The following is a 14,674-nucleotide window of genomic DNA, read 5'->3' on the forward strand; positions in this document are numbered from 1 at the left end:
TGCTGCTGGAGAGTTGCAGAAATCAAATCGACGGCACGCTGCACCTCGTCGGCTTCAGGTCAACACAACATTGGTTGGCTGAGAGGCAAAAGGCAGAAAGGTAAGTGTGGGGTGGGTGGGTATTGTGGAGCTCTCTACACTGGATCATTAAGGCTGGACTTGTGCTGTGTCCCCCTGATCTCCTGAGCAGCACCTTCTGAGCTGTGACTCAGTGGAAGCACTCTCACCGCTGAGTCAGAAACTCATGGGTTTAAATCCCACTCCAGAAACTTGAGCTCATAATCTAAGCTGACACTTCAGTGCAGTGCCGAGGGAGTGCTGCACTGTTGGAGTTGCCATGTTTTGGATGAGAGGTTAAACCGATTTATCTTTTCCCACTCCTAGACCTCGGGGTGAGACTTCTGTTCAACGCCTTGATCCTACCATAACCACGGCCTAGTTTCCTGGGTTGGAGGTCACTATCTAATCATTGCGGCTTCCTGGCGAAATTACTCCTAGTGCCAGAAAAATCCAGATGGTGCCACAGCAGGACTATGCTACATCAGCAGAAGAGGCTGGAAGAAAGTTTAAAGGGGCCATAGGGCCCAAAGACTGGACGATGTTATGCATTATAGGTTTTATTTGAAATTGAGGCCATTAACAGGTAAACTATCAGAGAAAATTAGTGGAAGTGGAGGACTTTATTAGGATCTCTCTCTTCATTTGCAGTATTTGGGACCATTCTTGTCATTATCTTGGGCTTACCACCAAGGTGCACCTGGCAGACTCAAGAAGTGATTGGAACTTGGGCAAACACCAGAAAACTCGGCTGAAAATCCGGGCGCTGAAGGCATTTTCATGCAGTGAGAAAGGAGAAGCTAGTAGGAGTCCCAGGGGAAAGGAATTTATGAAATAAAAACAGAAAATGCTGGAAATACTGAATTTCTGATTCCATATCCATTCCATCAGAACTTGTAGTTTTAGATGAGTCAAAGTTTATAGATTCAGGATGAGAGTCCAGCCAGGAAAGCATTAATATATGAGAGTATAGAGATGACAAAAGCATGATTGAGGGTTTCAGCAGCAAATGGGTTGAGGTAGGAACTGAGACGGGCAATGTTATGCAGGTTAAAGTCTTTGTGATGGAGTGGATATAGAATCAGAAGCTCAGTTCAGTTCTGACGAAAGGTCATTGACCTGAAACGTTAACTCTGTTTTTCTCTCCACAGATGCTGTCTGACCTGCTGAGTATTTCCAGCATTTTCTGTTTTTATTTCAGATTTCCAACATCCGTAGTATTTTGCTTTTGGAAAGGAATTCATGTTGGGGTGGACGTGCCAGTAATCACCTAATTATTGCCCCTTTTCCACTGTTATCTCACCTAATTTCAAGCCAGGTAGCGGAGGAACTCCATTGCAATAAGTCAGAAACCTCACGAAACAGTACGGTATGTTTTCTGCTTCTGCGCTACTGATGATTGTCAGCAGTACACATCAGGAAATTGCACATCCCCAGCCCATGATTTTTTTATCCATTAATTTTAAGAGCAGAAAATGTACAATTAAATGCTTTAATAAAGAACATTAAGACAGGCATTAGTTAATGATGGGGAAAGTGTGATGCTGGGGTAACCTAAGGGCACAAAATGAGCTGTGGATAGATCAGAGGAGGAGGCTGGGAAGCACAAACACCTTGAAAGCTTGAAACTTTGTGGTTCAAAAGGGGCTATTGGTTTGTGGCCTATTTTTCTGGGCCACCTTCACCCTCCCAATACTGCCTCATCCCAGCAACCCAAGCAATATTAGTCCCCAATACTCCAAAATCCCCAGCTCAGTCCTGTTGGACCTCAGAAACCTCTTTCCAAGAATTTTTCCCCACGCAAAGATGCTGGCACTCCATCAAACTGCTCACAAACCCACGGTCTGCATTCCCAGTGCTACCTGATCCCAGGACCATCCAATGCTCCCAGACTCTGAGAACTCTCTCCCTTGTGCCCCTAAATCTCAAGCTCTCTCACCCCAGGATCTGCCCATTGTTCCTGGAGCATATCTCTTTTGTGCTCTTGGAACACTGCACTCCTCCAATCTTCACTATAAGCTACGGGGCTGTAATTGGAAAGGTCCCATGCAGGCCGCTCACCATCTGTTCCATTGTAAATACCGCACAAGTACAGAAATTTAAAGATACCGAGCATTAAAAGAAACAGGCCGCGCAGAATAAAGCACAGCTTACAGGGAATATTGCACCCCTCCCCTTAAAATACTGTGATCCTGAAACCCCATTCCAGCATTGCCAGATTTTACCAGTGCTTCCAGGAACCAGAGCCACTGAAATGCTGATAAGTAATTATCCCTGGTAATACTACTCGGAATGATATGCCTGTTCTCATAAACTACTGTCTCACTGTGAGTAACATGACAGGACGTCTACTAGTATAATATAAATATGCATTCATTCATTAGTGCTAGGAAGATTGAAGACTCCAATACAGAGGTGTAAAGGATTTTGAAAAACTGTATTAAATAAATCATTAATTTCAATTTGATCATGTCGTATCTCCACTATCTTCCCAGATAGTGTTAACGTTGCTCAACATAATTTGTTCAAGTGTTATACAGTAAGTACAAGTTTATATTACAGCATACATCTTTCTGCCATTAAAATTCTTCATTGATGCCTTGACCACTTTTACTTAACACTGATTAGTTGAGGAAATATATCTTGGGTCCTTTATTCTCCATTCTGGGCCCTTTGTGTTAATATAATTCATTCTTATTTCCTTGCAGAACAAAATATATTCATCTGGCACAACTTGCATTCCTTGGTGATCTCACATTTGAGGATGAGAAAGACTTGATAATTTGGGTCTCTGCATAGTCTACATACATGAGAACAGAGCTGCTCAAGGCTGACTATCTCTATATGCAACTATTACATTTCACTATTTTTCTTGTAACAAGGCACAGGAAGAGGCCACGAACAAACTGAACACAGAAACACAAGAGACGAAGAAGGACAAACAGAGAGACAGAGGGACAGGAACGGGAACAGCATTGCAGAGAACGGACAGAAGAAGAACCAACCGGTCACAGAATCAATGGCCACGAACCTACAATAGCTATAGCTAGGGATGGTGATTGATGTCTTAAGTCAATTTCTCTCAGAAGTCTAGTCCTGTAGTTTTAGTCATTTTTTGTTGCGTAATAAAACTGACACTAGGCTAATACTAAATTTTGTGCCACGTGTTATCCTTTCCCATTATAAGTTCTAAGGTCTAAGAATCAGAGTAGAGTGAAAAACAAACACCCTACAGAAACTGGCGACCACAGCAGGACCTCGGCATTGGGAATAGGATCACGGACACAAAACCAGGGCAAGAACCCCAAGGGAGGCTTTGTGAAGTCTAAGGTCGGGTAAGATAGTCGAAAAGTATCTTCTCAAGGGCTGCTAGGGTGACCAGGAGAGAAACAGTCTCTGACAGGCAGGAGTAGGCTCAGGTCGACTAGTGTAGCCACTGAGAAAAGAAGTCGCAGGTAGTCTGCGCAGAGGTCTGAGAAAGACCAAAAGTTTTCTTCTCAAGGGCAGCTAGGGCAGCCAGCAGAGGAAGAGAAACAGTCTTGGGTAGGCTGGAGTAATCCCGGGTTCACTAGGGTAGCCACGGAGAAAAGAAGTCGCAGGTAGTCTGCGCAGGGGTCTCAGGGAGACCATAGTACTCTCAAGGGCAGCTAGGGCAGTCAGCAGAGGAAGGAAACAGTCTTGGGTGGGCTGGAGTAACCCTGGGTTGATTAAAGTAGCCACCAAGAAAGCCGCAGGTCGTCTGCAAAGGGGTCTCAAGGAGACTCAAGTACCCCCAAGGGCGACTAGGGTAGCTGAAGCACTCTGGTTGACGAGGGCAGCCATCGGGAAAAGTAGTCACGGGTAGTCTGCAAAAAAAAAAAAGGGGTCTCAGGGAGGCCAAGGGTGAGCTCAAAGGCGACTAGGGGATCAGGAGAAAAACAGTTTCTGACAGACCGGAGTAGTCTAGGGTCAAATAGGTTAGCCAAAGAGAGAAAGAAGCCTGAGTAAAATGAACCGCAGGTCACTGCGAGGTGCTTTCAGGGGAGACCAAGTTAGTCAGGGAGTATGTCTCAGCCAGAGGCACTGGAAATGGACTCACCACAGCAAAACACGACTAAGAGCAATCGTAGAAAGTCCATGGAGGCTAAGGTAGCTGCATATATATGCAACAAATTGGACATTTCAGAGCCATGAGCACGGGAAATGCTGCACTCTGGGGATCCGCAGGAGAAAGCGGCACAGTGGACAGTCAGTAGCAACCACAAAGGGTCAAAAGAGATGGCGGTTTGGTTCATGTTAAGAGAAAGGGTAGGAAAGCTGGAGGAGGAGAATAAAAAGCTAAAAGACGAGGTAGCCAGTTTCGAGAAAGGCAGGACCAGGGTAGGAAGGAAGAAACGGCGCGGAATCACTTAGAGTATTCATAATGCCAGGTGACCCGAGTGTAAAAAGCAGCAGCAGACCTACATTGAACAAAGTGAAAGGCACTTAGAAAAAGCCAAAGAGGCAGAGGAACAGCTCAGGAGAATCAAGATAGCCTATCAGGTAGCGTAGAAACAGGGCTACGAGAGCGCAGATCATGGACCTTGTAAGGAAAAGATCCGCAAGTTAATGGCAGAGTTAGACGGGGCCAAAGGGATGGTTTGTCTCATGGCACCCGGAACAGGCGAGGAAGGTTGGGATCTACAAGGGAAACAGTCAGACGATGGGCCCAAGTGTAGCGAGCATTGGCCGGCTCCTGAGACACCGGGACCCCCCAAACCGATGTGTCCTTTGAGACAGCAGAAATTCGGCCCACTCCCACCAAATGGTGGTCTGGCTCAATTGCAGAGCGATTACGTGAACTCATACATGCTGCTTCAGCTGCAGGAGATGCTGACGGTTGTAGTAAAGTTAAAACAAGGAGGCGATGCCTCCGTTCATTTTGCTAATGTAGAGCAAATAGCGGGTATAAATAACTGTAACAAGGAGGAGAAAGTGAAGCTAACACTGCTCTCGCTGGAGGGGAAGATTTCTCAGAGTTTGTCGACAGCCACCAAGTTAGGTGGAGGAAAACCACAGGGCTTAAAGGAGGAAATCATGGCCGTGCTAGGGTACAGTCAGGGTAGTCCATTCTGGCAGGTAGAACAGACGAGGCAGCAAGTAAACGAATCACCCGATACGTTTGCAGATAGACTGTGGCCGACTTATTTAAGGGCCACTGGAGGGAATATGGTACGGGCAGACTTAATAGGGGAACCGAGGAACCATTGGCTGAGAACCATAATGGCTAAAAGTTTGCCATGGCTCAGAGCAAAGGTCGAAGCATGGTTTGACCCAGCGACCTCCAGAATACAGAGGCAGGGGTGTTACGAAGATTAACTCTAGCTTTTAAGTCCAGGCAAGGGGAGGAGGAGAAACTAAAAGGGAAGGTGCACGAAGTTAAAGGAGAGGTTAGGCAAAAGAAAGCATGTATACAAGAGGGAGGTAATGCGGTCGATCCCAAGAGTGTTATAACTGTGGGAAGTTGGGACACTGGAGCAGGGATTGTAGGCTCCCGAAAGGAGGGAAGCCAGGTTACAAGGGTGTTGAGGCAAAACAGAGCCACAGGAAGGCAGCCGACGACCCAGTACAGATTTTAGTGGCCGCATTACAGCAGGTTATGGGCACGGGAGGAGAAAAGCTGGATGCAGCAGTGGGAGAAAAGGGACCCAACGTGTCGGCACCCCCACTATGACGGTGTGCCCAGCCAGAATACCTGTGTCCGCTCATATATGATGAGTAGGGCAGGCCTTATGTGGATGTGAAGGTGGAAACAGTTAGGGGAAGGTATTTAATGGATACAGGAGCATGGTTGTCCACTCACCGAATCTGACCACTACCCCGTGGTCCAGCGAAGTCCCATTTACACTGGCGGGTTTTACAGGTAATGAACAGGCTGGGGCAGTGTCGAAACCCTTAACCATAGAGTTAGGACCGAACATAACAAAGTGGTTGCATTTTAATGAAGTGGGAACAGCCCAGTTCGGGAGTTCTCGGGGCCGGCTACATGTTGGTACACCACGCTATAGTGGATATGAAAAACAATTGTCTATGGGGGGCAGTTGATGCAGATAGGATGGGAGAGATCGTCGTGATTCCCAGGGACAGTACAGACAAAGGCAGCACCTGCACGATGAAGCTGAAAGGGAGTTATGATTTAGAAGGATTAGTCGATAACATTCCGGCCAGATAGCAAGGGTATGTACGGGAGAATATGGATGCATTTGCCACGCACAAGCATGATTGCGGGAGAGTAACTGGGGTAGCGGTGAAGATAGATGGAGATCCGATAACACGGCTTCAAAAACAGTATAATTTTCCCCGGGAAGCAGAAAGGGATTTGGAAACGGCTATAAATTCCCTGGTGGATCAAGGTGTGTTGAGGACCATAGCCACACATGTAAACTCACCCTTATGGCCAGTACAGAAGCCCGATAACTCATGGAGGGCCACAGTAGCTACCAAGTTCTGAATAAAAATATTCCAGCCTGTGCACCCACGGTAGCGGTGGTAGCAGATTTGATAGGAAGTATCCCCACAGCCGCTACAACTTTCACTGTGCTAGACATTTCAAACGGGTTTTGGTCCATTCCCCTGAGACTGGAGGATCAGTATAAATTTGCTTTTACCTTTAAGGATCAACAGTTTATGTGGACATGTCTTCCACAAGCATTTCACAATAGTCCCTCGATTTTTCACCAAAGTATGGCCGAAGGATTAAAAGGTTTTAGTCAGCCAGATCGGTTGGTCCAATATGTGGACGACCTATTGTTATTCTCCGAAAGTGCGGAGGACCACGGGCCATTATTGAGTGAGTTATTGCATTTGCTGAAAGAAGCAGGTTTTAAAGTAAATCCCAAGAAAGCTCAAATAGGCAAATAGGAGTGGTTTCTAGGTTTGACCATTAGGGCAGGAGAGAGAGCCATAGATGGAGCTAAAGGAGAGCAGGAACTACCTGTTCCTAAGGACGTGCCTGGAGTAAGATCTTTCCTGGGAATAACGGGTTACTGCAGGGAATTCATAGAGGGATATGCAGCCATGGCAGCTCCTTTGTTGAGGCTTCTTAGGAAAGGAGTAGAGTGGGAATGGAGTGAGAGTTGTCAAGAAATATTCATCCGGTTAAAAGATGTGTTACAGATAGCACCAGCGTTGGGAGCAGTAAATGGGGAAACATAGAAACATAGAAACATAGAAAATAGGTGCAGGAGTAGGCCATTCGGCCCTTCTAGCCTGCACCGCCATTCAATGAGTTCATGGCTGAACATTCAACTTCAGTACCCCATTCCTGCTTTCTCGCCATACCCCTTGATCCCCCTAGCAGTAAGGACCTCATCTAACTCCTTTTTGAATATATTTAGTGAATTGGCCTCAACAACTTTCTGTGGTAGAGAATTCCACAGGTTCACCACTCTCTGGGTGAAGAAGTTCCTCCGCATCTCGGTCCTAAATGGCTTACCCCTTATCCTTAGACTGTGACCCCTGGTTCTGGACTTCCCCAACATTGGGAACATTCTTCCTGCATCTAACCTGTCTAACCCCGTCAGAATTTTATATGTTTCTATGAGGTCCCCTCTCATTCTTCTGAACTCCAGTGAATACAAGCCCAGTTGATCCAGTCTTTCTTGATAGGTCAGTCCCGCCATCCCGGGAATCAGTCTGGTGAACCTTCGCTGCACTCCCTCTATAGCAAGAATGTCCTTCCTCAGGTTAGGAGACCAAAACTGTACACAATACTCCAGGTGTGGCCTCACCAATGCCCTGTACAACTGTAGCAACACCTCCCTGCCCCTGTACTCAAATCCCCTTGCTATGAAGGCCAACATGCCATTTGCTTTCTTAACCGCCTGCTGCACCTGCATGCCAACCTTCAATGACTGATGTACCATGACACCCAGGTCTCTTTGCACCTCCCCTTTTCCTAATCTGTCACCATTCAGATAATAGTCTGACCAGGAGGTAGCAGCGACTGGGGACAGTTTGAGTGCAGTGTTACTCCAGGAGCGACACGGCAAGCTGAGACCGGTGGCCGACGCCTCCCGGGTTCTCACCAAAGTAGAAAAGAGCTTTTCAAACTGCGAACGACATCTGTTAGCAACTTCTTGGGCAGTAAAGCATTTTCAGTCGCTCCCAGGGTTATCTACAGTGACTTTGCTGACGTGTCACACCCCGACACGGATGTTACTGGACGATGGAATGAAAAATGGGATAGTGAGCAATCAACAGGATTGTTCGTTGGACATTGTCAGTTAGACCTGGAGGTCGAGAGGCTAGGGGAACCAAAGCTAGCCCCAAACCTGGTTTATCCGGGGGCAGCTCCTGTGTGTTCAGTGGAAGGAGTGTGGGATGTAGATGTGGAATTCTGAGCAGGGCAACATCCGACAGGCAGGGACATCTATGTTGATGGGTCCAGTTCAGTGACTAACGGAGTGAGAAAAACAGGCTGTGGGATTTACGATCCAGAGGCAGGGATCGAAAAAGCCATAAGGCTTCCAACACTTTAAGTACACAACAAGCAGCGGTAGCATACGTAGTCACACACCCTAACAAATTCTCAACTCCCTATATGATATGTTCGGACTCCATGTTCACTTGTAACTCCTGTACAGAGTATTTAGCCATATAGGCTAGGGCGAGCGTTTAAGTCCTCAGACAGAAAACCGTTGGTGACAGCTCCATTGTTAAAAGTCATTTTGGACGTCACGGGTAGGGACCAGAAGGATTACGACATCAAAAGGTCAAAGCACACTCTAAGACAGAGCCCAAGTGGAAAGGGAATAAAAAAGCAGACACAATGGCCAAAACAGGGTCAGGAGAAGGGACACCTTGGGATCTATATCACTGTGGATAGATTATGGCTGTAACAGGCAGAGAGGGCCCAGAAAAGTACCATTGCTGCCTGATTTAAAACAGGCTGAGTTACAGGATGCAGATCTTAGAGCAGCGATTAGGGACAAGATAGACAGGAAGTCTGTAGCGGGACCTTTAGGAGCTGCAGACATAGTAGTAAAGCAGGGAATGTTGTTTTGGGGGGTTGGTTGGACTGTGCCAGGGCAGTGCAGGGAAGAATTCTTGCATCGAGCGCATAGGGGTCCAGGAGCTGGACATCCAGGGCCTGAAACAACGTGGAATAAAGTAGAAGCCGTGGGATAGTGGCCCGGGCTTAGAAGTGATGTAAGGGATTACTATCAGACTTGTCTGTTATGTGCCACGAACAATTCAGACCCTCACTGGAGAAAGGCTCTGTTGGGACACACGAGGAGGGTAGAGGGGCCATGGCAGTCTATACAGATAGATTTCATAGGGCCACTGCCCACCTCAGGCAGAGGCAATAAATATTGCTTGGTGTTAATAGATCTCTTTACAAAATGGCTAGAAGCTTTTCCTTCTAGGGCGGCCACCGCAGTAGTCACTGCAAAGATTTTGGTGCGAGAAGTATTTTCTCGATGGGGACTGCCCCTGATAGTAGAATCAGATCAAGGGAATCATTTCACTGGAGTGGTAAAGCTGTTAGGGATATAGGGGAAATGGCATATGGCGTATAAGCCCCAATCGTCAGGTCCAGTGGAAATGTAGGATTCACAAAATTCTGGGACCCCCGACTCAATGGACATGTGTCTGGAATTTAAAAGGAAACTGCGTTAGACTTTTGGAGGAGAAATTTGGACAGAAATATCTCACGATCAGGCACCTTTGGACGAAACTAGGGCCTTTTAGATGGAGTTTGGATATTTTAAATTCTATGCTGGGTCTGAATAGGGCTGCTAGACCACCTGGGAGGCAGGTCCCAGGGAGATATTAGCGGTCTAACAAAAGCCCACTTACCAGCGACCCAGATACATACATATTTGAATAGTTCTTAAAACGGCTACACAGAAAAACCCTGGCATCAGCAAAACACAATGGACAGTATCAAGACCTGGTTACATTCGAACAGCACCATTCAAAAACTGTTGTGTATCTGTAAAGCATTTTTTCGAGCCCACAACACACACCCAAAGGATCAATGACACCACCCCGGACCAGGAAATTTAACTCATCATGCCCAACAGCCCAGCAAGGCCAGGTTCACCCAGCAGCTCTGCAGGGCCAACAACACACCAGCCCAACGAGGGCACAGCCAACACACCAGAACAGACATTTGTACCGAGGCGGTCCATCAGGGAAAGAAAGGCTCCCAACCACCTCATCTTGTAAATAGTTTTCACTTTGACTTTGGGGGGGAGTGATGTTGTGTATCTATAAACCATGCACTCCCATGTTCCGCCACCAGGGAGCTCATCCCCTGAAGTCCTAAGGGATCCCAGCATCCCTTGGGAGCACTGTATATAAGCTGGCTCCTGAGGCCTGTTCCTCACTCTGGAGTGTCTTAATAAAGACTGAGGTCACTGTTACTTTAACCTCCCTGTGTGCAGTCTCATCTGTGTTAGGAACACAATAAACACCTTTGGGAATCTTGTATCATGTTAATGCTCAATCAGCCCACCAAAATTCTCACAAAGAGATCACATTAGAGTTGATCAGCCCGCCAAAATCACACAAAAGCAGTCATCAAAAATCAATTGTGCACTCAGGTATAACTAGAGGCCTTGGTGGTGACTTTTGGGCTGGTGGATACTTTTGGGCTGAGGAAACACCTTTTGAAGAAATGGACCTGAGGACATTCTGGAAAAGCACTTGGACTCTGGGCTCTTTGACTCTGGCTTTGAAGCATCTAACTTGCCATACGAGGTTACAGCAGCACAACAAGAAGAACCTAACAAGAAGCCTCGGAGTCACTGAAAAACCAACAATCATCCAGCGCTGACTCAAGGAAAAAACTTATTTACCATCAAAATGTCGACCAGTGCTAATACCGAAGACACCGCAACCAGCCAAAGAATCCACACGATTGAGGAGAGAGAAAGCAGTGTGCAACTGATCTAAACTGTGGAGAAATCCTTTGGTGAGCATAGTTCCTGCAATTTCAGAGCCTAACTTAGTTAGTGTAGTGGTGGGAGATGGTTTTTTTTTTCTCACTGCATAACCTCTGTACCTGTTGCGTATACGTTTTCCCACTTTTTCTGTATATTTTGTTATTAAGTTAATTAGTGTGGTGTGTTATTTTCTAAATAAAATATTTGTTCTTGCACCAAACAGTTGTCTGTCTACATCTATCACATCCCCTAAATAATTCCAAGCTCTAGAACCAGGGAGTGGGACAATTCGAACTATCAAGGTCAGAAAAGGCAGACAAACCCACCACCCCCTACAGAAAGGGCAAACCGGACCTTAAAAGAGAGGCTTAGAAAGGAGATAGGAAATACCCTGAAGAAATGGGATGAGATCCTGCCCCTAATACTAATGAACCACCAAGCCAGTCTCTCTAAGAGTACGGGACACTTCCCAGATGCACTGATGACAGTGAGACTTAAGAGAACCCCGACCCATATCCTAGCACCAGTCCTGACCCAAAAGCAGGTTAAAGAAGTCACACGGGATAGGTTTGTCATAGATCTGTATGATACTCTGAAGGGGTTGCATTGAGAACCAGCTAACAATATGGACAGACAGCACCAGCAGAATAAACTGCTACTGGTACCCTGGGTTACACAGAAATGGAAGGTAGGGGATCAGGTAATGGTCAGAAATTATGCCAGAATAGGGGCATTTGAACCACTGTACAAAGGATCATATTGCATTGTAGACAAGGCAAGCCCCATGGTGAACGCAATCCAGCTGCTAAAACGTGTAAAATGGTTCCATATAAACCAGTGTGAGATGTACAACCCCAGAGAGAAAAGTAAAAAGCGGGCGAAGGCCCAAGGAACTATAAGGAGTTTGATCAGTGTAAGCCTTCCACCAATGCTGTGGGATGATGAGGATGAGAAGTAAGGGATGGAGCAGTAAGGCTGAGTGGTCGGGTACTGCGACCTTGGGTGCCCTGGTCGCCTCCTCCATCTCCACCCACGAGTCTCCGTAAGCCTAAGCAGCGGGATAAGAGGAGAGGGAAGCAGTGATCGTAAGAAGGTGTTATGTACAGATGTGAATAACTGAAGAAGGACCTGTCAGGATTGGCCCCCAGAGAGCAAAATAATTTTCTTTCATTTTTTTTGTCTTAATAGGAGCGAATCGAGCTTAGGATACGAGATGAGATGGACGTTGTGGATAAGCATGTGGATGGCCATTATTATTAAAGGATTGGGAGATCGGGGAGACACCAAGATATTCCTTATATACGGGTGTATGAAACATAGAAACATAGAAAATAGGTGCAGGAGTAGGCTATTCGGCCCTTCGAGCCTGCACCGCCATTCAATGAGTTCATGGCTGAACATGCAACTTCAGTACCCCATTCCTGCTTTCTCGCCACACCCTTTATCCCCCTAGTAGTAAGGACTACATCTAACTCCTTTTTGAATATATTTAGTGAATTGGCCTCAACAACTTTCTGTGGTAGAGAATTCCACAGGTTCACCACTCTCTGGGTGAAGAAGTTTCTCCTCATCTCGGTCCGAAATGGCTTACCCCTTATCCTTAGACTGTGACCCCTGGTTCTGGACTTCCCCAACATTGGGAACATTCTTCCTGCATCTAACCTGTCTAACCCCGTCAGAATTTTAAACGTTTCTATGAGATCCCCTCTCATTCTTCTGAACTCCAGTGAATTCAAGCCCAATTGATCCAGTCTTTCTTGATATGCCAGTCCCGCCATCCCGGGAATTAGTCTGGTGAACCTTCGCTGCACTCCATCAATAGCAAGAATGTCCTTCCTCAAGTTAGGAGACCAAAACTGTACACAATACTCCAGGTGTGGCCTCACCAAGGCCCTGTACAACTGTAGCAACACCTCCCTGCCCCTGTACTCAAATCCCCTCGCTATGAAGGCCAACATGCCATTTGCTTTCTTAACCGCCTGCATGCCAACCTTCAATGACTGATGTACCATGACACCCAGGTCTCGTTGCACCTCCCCTTTTCCTAATCTGTCACCATTCAGATAATAGTCTGTCTCTCTGTTTTTACCACCAAAGTGGATAACCTCATATTTATCCACATTATACTTTATCTGTCATGCATTTGCCCACTCACCTAACCTATCCAAGTCACTCTGCAGCCTCATAGCATCCTCCTCGCAGCTCACACTGTCACCCAACTTAGTGTCATCCGCAAATTTGGAGATACTACATTTAATCCCCTCGTCTAAATCATTAATGTACAATGTAAACAGCTGGGGCCACAGCACAGAACCTTGGGAGGAACCAGCCCCACTGTCGCTCAAAGGGGAGCCATACGGAGCAACAAGAGCACACTGGGAGTTGGCCAGGGTGGTTAGGGTCAAATTCGACCAAGTACTCCAGACAAACTGGAAACAAACTTGGGGAGGTGTCAGTATCCTGTCCCAGGCTAAACATCACGACCAGGAAGGTACGGGTGAGAGAGGGTAGAGGAATTTGTCTGGAATGTAAAGGGATTACCCCCATGGAGGATGGTGGTGGTTACGGAAAACAGACAGGGGAAAAACTAATGCATCCACAGAGTGGGAGAAACTGGGTAATAGTTCAAACAGGCAAACCACAGGAACTAAAGGGGCTAAATTGTGTTGGGAAAAGTGGTGGAAGGAGGAACAAGGGATTTATGTCTGTGTGGTTGGATCTAGCCACAAGTGCAGGGGAGGTGTGGAGATTGTCTTTAAAAGGCAATGGCAGGATTCTGGGTCAGTAATGAATTGGACGCAGGGTTTTGATTCCTGTGTGACCTTCAACCCTGCAAAAACAGTCAATGCAACCGAGCTGATCATGAGCAAATTAAAACCTCTCCCTAAAATGCTGGAGATTCCAAACCAAGAAATTCCATGTCCTGTCCTAAAACCCGGGCCTAAGAACGGGCTGGTGTTAATCCCAACAAGGAAAATGTTGTATAATTCTGTATATTATGAATTAGCGTCGGTTATTCTAAATTTAACAGAGTTACAATTACCCCGGTGGTGCCCACCAGAAATGGAAAAGTTAAATGAAAAACTGTGGAGGGAAATGTTTAAACAATTCTATCAAAAGAATTACAGGGACGAGATTCAGGGGAAGCGTACAAACCGAGACGTAAAATGAGTGATGTAGCTGCAGCATTTAATACTGGGACATCACTGGTAAGTAGTGTGGACAATGCGTAGTTGCAAGTCCAAGTGAATACCAGTTAAAGAAGATACTGGAGGAGGGTAGTGACCTGAGACCCAAGTTTCGGGCCGCGCCTAGAACGGCGCAGCCCCGACCTGGACGCCCGTTTTTCGCGCCACAAAGTGCGCCTAAAAAAAACTTACAGATTCTCCGGCTCCCTGCAGTTCCTCTTGAGTCAGACGCGATGCAGCACGAGCTGTTGGGGGCGGAGCTAGGTCCCTGCGCTGAAAATAGTGCCGGGACCTCTGCACATGCGCGCTACAGTGGGCGCGCATGTGCAGTAGCTCCAAGCACCCAAAACTGTGTGGGAGGGGCCCAAAACACGCAGCTCCTAGCCCTGGCCGAATAGCCTCACTGGGGCTGCATGCATAAGGTTGCCTCCCACGCCCAGCTCCTGCTTCCTCCCGACCTGACTCGACTCCCGCTTCCCTCGTCCCCCACCGCCCCCGGACCGGACCGGACCCGCGCTC

The 14,674-nt window shown here is 46.9% G+C and overlaps 1 protein-coding gene across 2 annotated transcripts in view; it reads right to left on the reverse strand.

Annotated features, from left to right (window-relative positions):
- The window catches only part of dnai1.2 (dynein, axonemal, intermediate chain 1, paralog 2), a 610,660-nt gene that overhangs the window by 431,643 nt on the left and 164,343 nt on the right, over positions 1 to 14,674 (reverse strand). The gene's annotated exons all lie outside the window — the stretch shown is intronic.

The sequence above is a fragment of the Pristiophorus japonicus genome, chromosome 2 (genome assembly GCF_044704955.1).
Source record: "Pristiophorus japonicus isolate sPriJap1 chromosome 2, sPriJap1.hap1, whole genome shotgun sequence".
Taxonomy (NCBI): domain Eukaryota; kingdom Metazoa; phylum Chordata; class Chondrichthyes; family Pristiophoridae; genus Pristiophorus; species Pristiophorus japonicus.